General features: G+C 43.9%; 1 long non-coding RNA gene across 1 annotated transcript; it reads right to left on the minus strand.

Annotated features, from left to right (window-relative positions):
* Nucleotides 1-209: 209 nt before the first annotated feature.
* Nucleotides 210-5,954, minus strand: LOC131915833 (uncharacterized). The gene is made up of 2 exons (XR_009380452.1): nucleotides 5,741-5,954; nucleotides 210-389 (listed from the first exon to the last, which is right to left on the minus strand). It is a non-coding gene; the product is annotated as an uncharacterized LOC131915833 (long non-coding RNA).
* Nucleotides 5,955-6,172: the final 218 nt, after the last annotated feature.

Raw genomic sequence — 6,172 nt, forward strand, 5'->3', positions numbered from 1 at the left:
GTGGCAGTTGTTTTTGTTGTGAGGAGCTATGTGACTAGTAATGATGATGATCGTGATGAAGGCGTCAATGATAAGATATAATCATTTGTTTTGCCTTTACTGGGGTGCCAGGGTTGACTGGGACAAGTGATTTAACACGTGTAGTATCGTAATTAACCCTCATCAGCTAGGATACTTTTGGATGCAACGACAGAAATTGCAACTGCAGCTGGTTGAAATGACAGGTCATTTATTATTGCCAGGAACAGGAAACTCAGTCTAAGGCAGGTTTCAGTATGGGTTGATTGAGGGATAAATGGCCATACACGTCCCCAGGATCTTTTGACGTGTTTTCTCTGCTTTTCTTGGTTGTTGGCTTCATCCACAGTCTGTCCTGAAGATTTGTAATCCTAGGCAGCAGAGGCAGAGCAGGCAAGAAGAGATGTGTAAGAGAGGCCTGGAAGAAGGAACAAAGACCTCCCCAGAAGTCTGTGGCACACACCCGCCCCTGTCTCCTTGGCTAGAGTAGTGTCCTACAGCGGTCTCTGAGATAGTGGACTGAACACTATTTCCCCATGCCATTTAGGTCAGCCTTGGAGCTGAATAGTGAAACTGTGCTCCTGTGCAGAAGGAAGAGGAACTGGGTGAGTGAGAGTCATCAGGGTCTCTCTCATGTGGGTGTTGTCATTGCCTTTTTATTGAGAAAGAAATGGGAGTCTGAAAGGAGAATGATGTCATAGCATTGTCAAAGTAGAAGGGGTGTTCAAAGCCAGCCCTGTTTGGTCGCAGAGTACATGTTCTTCTGGGCCACACCGAATCTGCGTGTTTGGGACAGGAGAGACGACTAATTTCATTGAGTATATATGGTAAGCACATTGTAGACATATGACAACAAACTAATTAATTAATTTATTTATGTGTAAGAGTACATATGCACATGTATGTATGAATGTCAAAGTGAAACTTCTGGTTTTGTCCCTTAGGTGCAAACCACCTTTTCTCTGAGATAGTCTCTCGCTGGCTTAGAGCTGGCTAAGTAGTCTAGATGGGCTTGGCAGCAAGCCCGAGGGTCCCACTCTCTCTGCCTGCACAAAGCTGGGGTTACACTGTGTGCCAATACACTTGGTACTTTGAAGTGTGTTCTAGGGATTGAACTCATATCCTTATGCTTGCACAGTTGAGCCATTTCCCCAGCCCAAATTTATTAATTAAATGTATTATGCATTTTAGGATGCTTTACTATGGGAGAGAGAATCAGAGGTACATGAATGGAAACCACTGACCTAACAAAGCCCCACCTTGAACTCAGGTCTGTCTACTTTCAAAGGCCCAACTTTTTCTATGATCTCCCCCAAAATAGAATGTTCTCACATTCCTGTATTTTTGGGGATCCATATGAGGAAAACTAAAACTTTTAATGAGGATCCTGATGCATTTCAACTCAATGACCCAGTTTTTTTTTTTTATTAAATCATTTTTTATTTTAGAATGAGGTACTTTCAAAGCACATGCCCTAGTGAACTTTTTCCTTTTTTTGCACCCGGAGTTCTGTGACCTGTTCTTCCCACCTGCCTTCACTGAACACTTTGAGGATAAAACACCCTAATTGGCTGCTCTGATGCCCCCTGGACTGCATGGAGTCAGGAGTATAGAAATTGCCTCTTTGGGTAACCGGATGGCAGCCTTCCTCTTCTTTCATGGCCATGAGCAAGGAGAGAGGTGAGGTGATTTTGATCACATGAAACCCAGGTCATGCCCAGTCTTGGGTAGATATGCCCTCGGAAATCACCTCTGTGCTTTCTCAAATCTCTTCCAAGTTGAATACAGGGGTGGGGATTATGATTAGTGGTGACCCCACCAAAGTGCCACATGTTATATTAGTGTTTAATTTTCACAGATCAAACCCCTGTGATCCACAGTAGTAAAATGCCCATCAAGATGCCATGGCTATTGAGTGTGACCTTGGAGTTGACCTGAACCTTGTATTTCCTGGGTTGTAAATTTCTGATTTGGTACTTGTCAGAGTTTTATACATTTTTGAACACCTTCCTCATATTGCACACACAGTCATATTGATTTACGTTATTTTTGATTGCTGGTAATAGAGACCTACTCAGATTAACATAAGAAAAGGGGAGACTGTTGTACATTGTTGAGGTTTTCCCAGAGTTCAGGGGCAAATGTGTCAGAAGTAAACAGAAACAGCTGAGACATTGAGTGCCATGGAGACTTCCTCTCCACCTATCACATGAGCTACATAATTGATTCATTTTTCTTGCCCACTGTAGACTAGCCTCCTATCCCCCTCCTTATATGAGAACATTGCCAACTGCACCTAACCTCTGCTGTGCGTTGAAGGAGATAGCCCCATGCTGATGTACAGATCCCTCCTCTCCTTTTCCCTTTTCTTTCCCCTATTTCTCCTGCCCAGCTAATTGGATGGTTTTTGGAAAGAGAATAATCACTCTGACAAACGATCTGTATTTGTCTCTAACCCACTCAACTGTTTTCTCAGGCTTGGGAGAAATATTGTACCAAATGGCAGCTCCTGGTAGAACCTTGTAGGTGGGAGATAGGGGATGTTCTGCAAAATAATAAAGGCACAGTCTAGAAGGCAACTCACATCTCTGTTTTCCAAAGCAGTTTATAATATAATAATATCTACACATTTCGAGGACCCAGCAAACTACATACAAAACAGGACCCCATTTTTCAACACAAGTGTCCAATGAATGCTCAGTATTGTCATTTAGCCCCTTCTTTGAAACTTGAGATGGAAAAAAAATAAGTGGAGAAACACAAGGCCAGTGCTCTACTCAGGGAGTGGTGAAGGAAAGGCCAGGCTGTGGAATTCTTAGAACAGAATGAAGCGTATAATTTGGTTACAGAACTCAAGTAGTGCAGGATTTTCCCCCCTCCATCATCAAAACAGTGTTCTTAACCAAAGATGTGCACCATGGTCAGCTGAGGGGCTTGCAAACTGTTGGTGTCTATGTCCACGCCCACGGCTTTGGTTCCATCAGTCTGGGGTCTGGCTTCATATATTCAGTTTTTAAAAAGTTTTTTGGGTGAGTTAAATTTCATACAGGGGAGAAACACTGGTTTCAAATGAGAAACAGTTTCCTGGGGGCCTGTGATGAATCCAAGAAGATACAGTAGCCACACAGCTGTATCATCAGGGAGCACAGCGAAGGCATGTTTACCCCTGGCAGACATTGGCAAGCCTCTGAAATAATGTTCTCCTTGGGAGGTCCTATGCTGAAGCCACTGATGGCCTCTTCCAGAGTGGGACCTGCTCTTGATAATTGTGAGAGAGATAACTGAAGCTTGGTGGACCTTGGGAGTGTTAAGTATACACCTCCTGGCTCCCTTCACTTCATCATCTCCCACTGTGTATGTACTCCTGAACATTAGAGGAAGCTCTGAAAGGAGATGCCATAACAGGTCCACATGGGTATTCTACATGATGAGCAAGAGAATCTGCCTCGCTGTAGTAATTTGCACCAGAGAGGCCACTTTAGTCTCACTGCCCATTCTCCTTCTCGACAGTTATGACAACTGTCCTGCCTCGGTCTAGGTGATGATAGCACCTTGAATTTGTGTAACACTCTACAGCTTCTAAGGCTCCCTGACAAATATCTAAGTCTTCACCAAGGTGTGATAGATAACATAAATCGCAGGAGGTACAGATGCACTTAGGTGGTACGTGGAAATTTTTAGTTACCTTAATGCATTTTAGGGAAGACTTAACTAGCAAGTGAAAAATCATGATTTCACATGTATTATTTCTTATGATTAAGGTGGTGATTATCTATTTAGTGAGTATATTTGAAGAGAAAACTGAGGCCTTCAGAAACCTGTTCTTTCAAGCACAGACTATTTGCATACTAAATATTGAGTACGGGATTTTTGACTGAGAGTGGGTTCTCCTAGCAGACAATTAGCCAGGCATGTAGGCATTTTTTTTATCATCCCAACTGAGGTGGAGGGAGCTGCAGGCACCAGTGATTACAGGCTGCTAGGCATCCTCAAGTGCCCAGGGATGCTCCCACTTCAAAGAATTCTCCAGTGCAATAAATAAATAGTGGTGAGTTGACGGGCTGAACAGCAGTGGATACGGATCTGATGTAGGCTGTTCATGGCTGTATTCATACCTGGAATGGATACCAAATTGTCATCGTGGTTATTAGTAGAATATAGACCAAAGATCCAGGGAAGACAGAGGCCAAATGTGGGGTTGCTTATATATATTCATCTCATTGGGCACTCTATCTCTTTTGAACTTCAAATTGCTTCCTGGATGTCGAGATTTCACCTCTATAGCAATGGAGGCATGTAGCATAATGGTTGGCAGCACTGTTTTTTTGTGTGTAGAGGAAGAAATATGTGTTTATGTGTATGGTGTATGCAGCCATGTGTGTGTTGGAAGAGGAACAAGTAGGTGTCCTGCTCCACACTCTGCCTTATTCCCTTGAGAGAAGTCTCTTGATGAGTCTGAAGCTCATAGCTTTTCTTTCGTGCAGGCTGGCCAGCAGGCCTCAGAGATGCTTCTGTCTTCACTCCTTACCACACTGAGTTTACAGGCCTGTACATCATATCCAGCTTGAAAAAATATTTAGTAGTTTTCAGTTTTGACAAATCATGCTTGTATACAGTACACTGTGATTATATTCACCCCTCCACTACTCTCTTTCCACTCCCACTGGCCCTTTCTTCTTCCAAACTAGCCCCCCTCCCTGCCTCCATTTAGGCAGTCAGTTACACAGCTATGTCATGCTCAAAAGACAGCACTCCATCACACTTTTCCCCATCCTTTGGCTCCCGCAGTCCTTCCTTCCTTCCCTTCTTCCCTGACATTTCCTGGGCCTTAGGTGAAGTGACATCAATGTTCTATTGTGATTGAGCACTCTGAACAGTCACTTACTTTCAGCACTTTACCCGACCTGAGTCCCTGCTTTGACCTCACTGCTGAAAGAAGTTACTCTGACCAAGGCCAAGAGATTCACTAGTCTACAGCTTTAAACATACATGTTCAGAAAAGAGCTTAGCTACATCTACATTTGCATGCCTGGCATTTGATGTGGGTGCTGGGGATTTGAACTTAGGTCCTCATGGTTACACAGCCAGCTCAGCCATCTCCCACAGGCCATCATCACCACTCTTTGGAGTGGAACCCCAGCTGCCTCACTTCTCAGTGGTATACATCTAGGAAAAGCCTTCATTTTCTCATCAGCAAAGTCAGAGTGATGGTTGGCGGAGTCTTTTTTTCTCAGCATTATTAAGAGGATCAAATAGAACAAGTATATAATCCCTTCAGCAGTTCCAGACCATGCTTGCGTTCTGCTAATTATAACGATTATTAATTCCCTGCACTGCCTCTCTATGTATTCTGTCTTTACAATGGGAAGAATATTCCCTAGTGTCCAGTGCTGTGCACCTAGAATAAGCCTTTTCCCTCATCCTGTCTTTCATATGCTAGGTAATTTTGTCTAGGATTTCACTCTAGCCCCAGAAGGGTGATGTGATTTCCATTGGGGATGGGGCAGTGTAGTACAATAGTCACTACCATACATGCTGAGAATTAAGTTTAAATGATCATCAGCAGCAGAAGATATTTTCAAGCAAGAAATGGCTCTGTCCCTCATAAGCTGGCCCCATTGCTTTTATCAGTTCAGTCTAGATCAGGTTAATAGGGCTTTCAAATAATAAAGGGGCAAGAGATAGAGCATGTCTGCTCTTACTGGGTTTAAAGCTCACTTACCTCCTAGAAAATGCAGAAATCAAAACCAGTCCCCAGGTAAGACTGGGGAGAGGGGAGCAGGGGTGAAACTCCTCACCGCTGGCTCAGGACACAAGGGGTTCCACATGATCACCAGCAGAGCACCTCCAGTTTGGCTAGAGACAGTCTAAGCATGGAGGACATCTGTGCACAGATCTCTGAGGTGGACATCTTTCAAGGGTCTTCTCTCCTCTGTGACATCAGGCTATTTGACAAAGTCTCCCTAGAGGTTCCCAGTTGATCACTTTCCCTGCTAACAAAGCTTCTTTGTGCTCTCACACCTGAACATCACACTAGTAAACAGCACAATGCCTATGCATCCCGCTGGGAGCAGCCTTCTTCACGCGTGTGGAATGACTAGGAAAGTGCCTTGAACAGGTTTTGGATTCCTTGCTGGAGGAGGCAGACTGAGCA

The sequence above is a fragment of the Peromyscus eremicus genome, chromosome 8a (assembly GCF_949786415.1).
Source record: "Peromyscus eremicus chromosome 8a, PerEre_H2_v1, whole genome shotgun sequence".
Lineage (NCBI taxonomy): Eukaryota > Metazoa > Chordata > Mammalia > Rodentia > Cricetidae > Peromyscus > Peromyscus eremicus.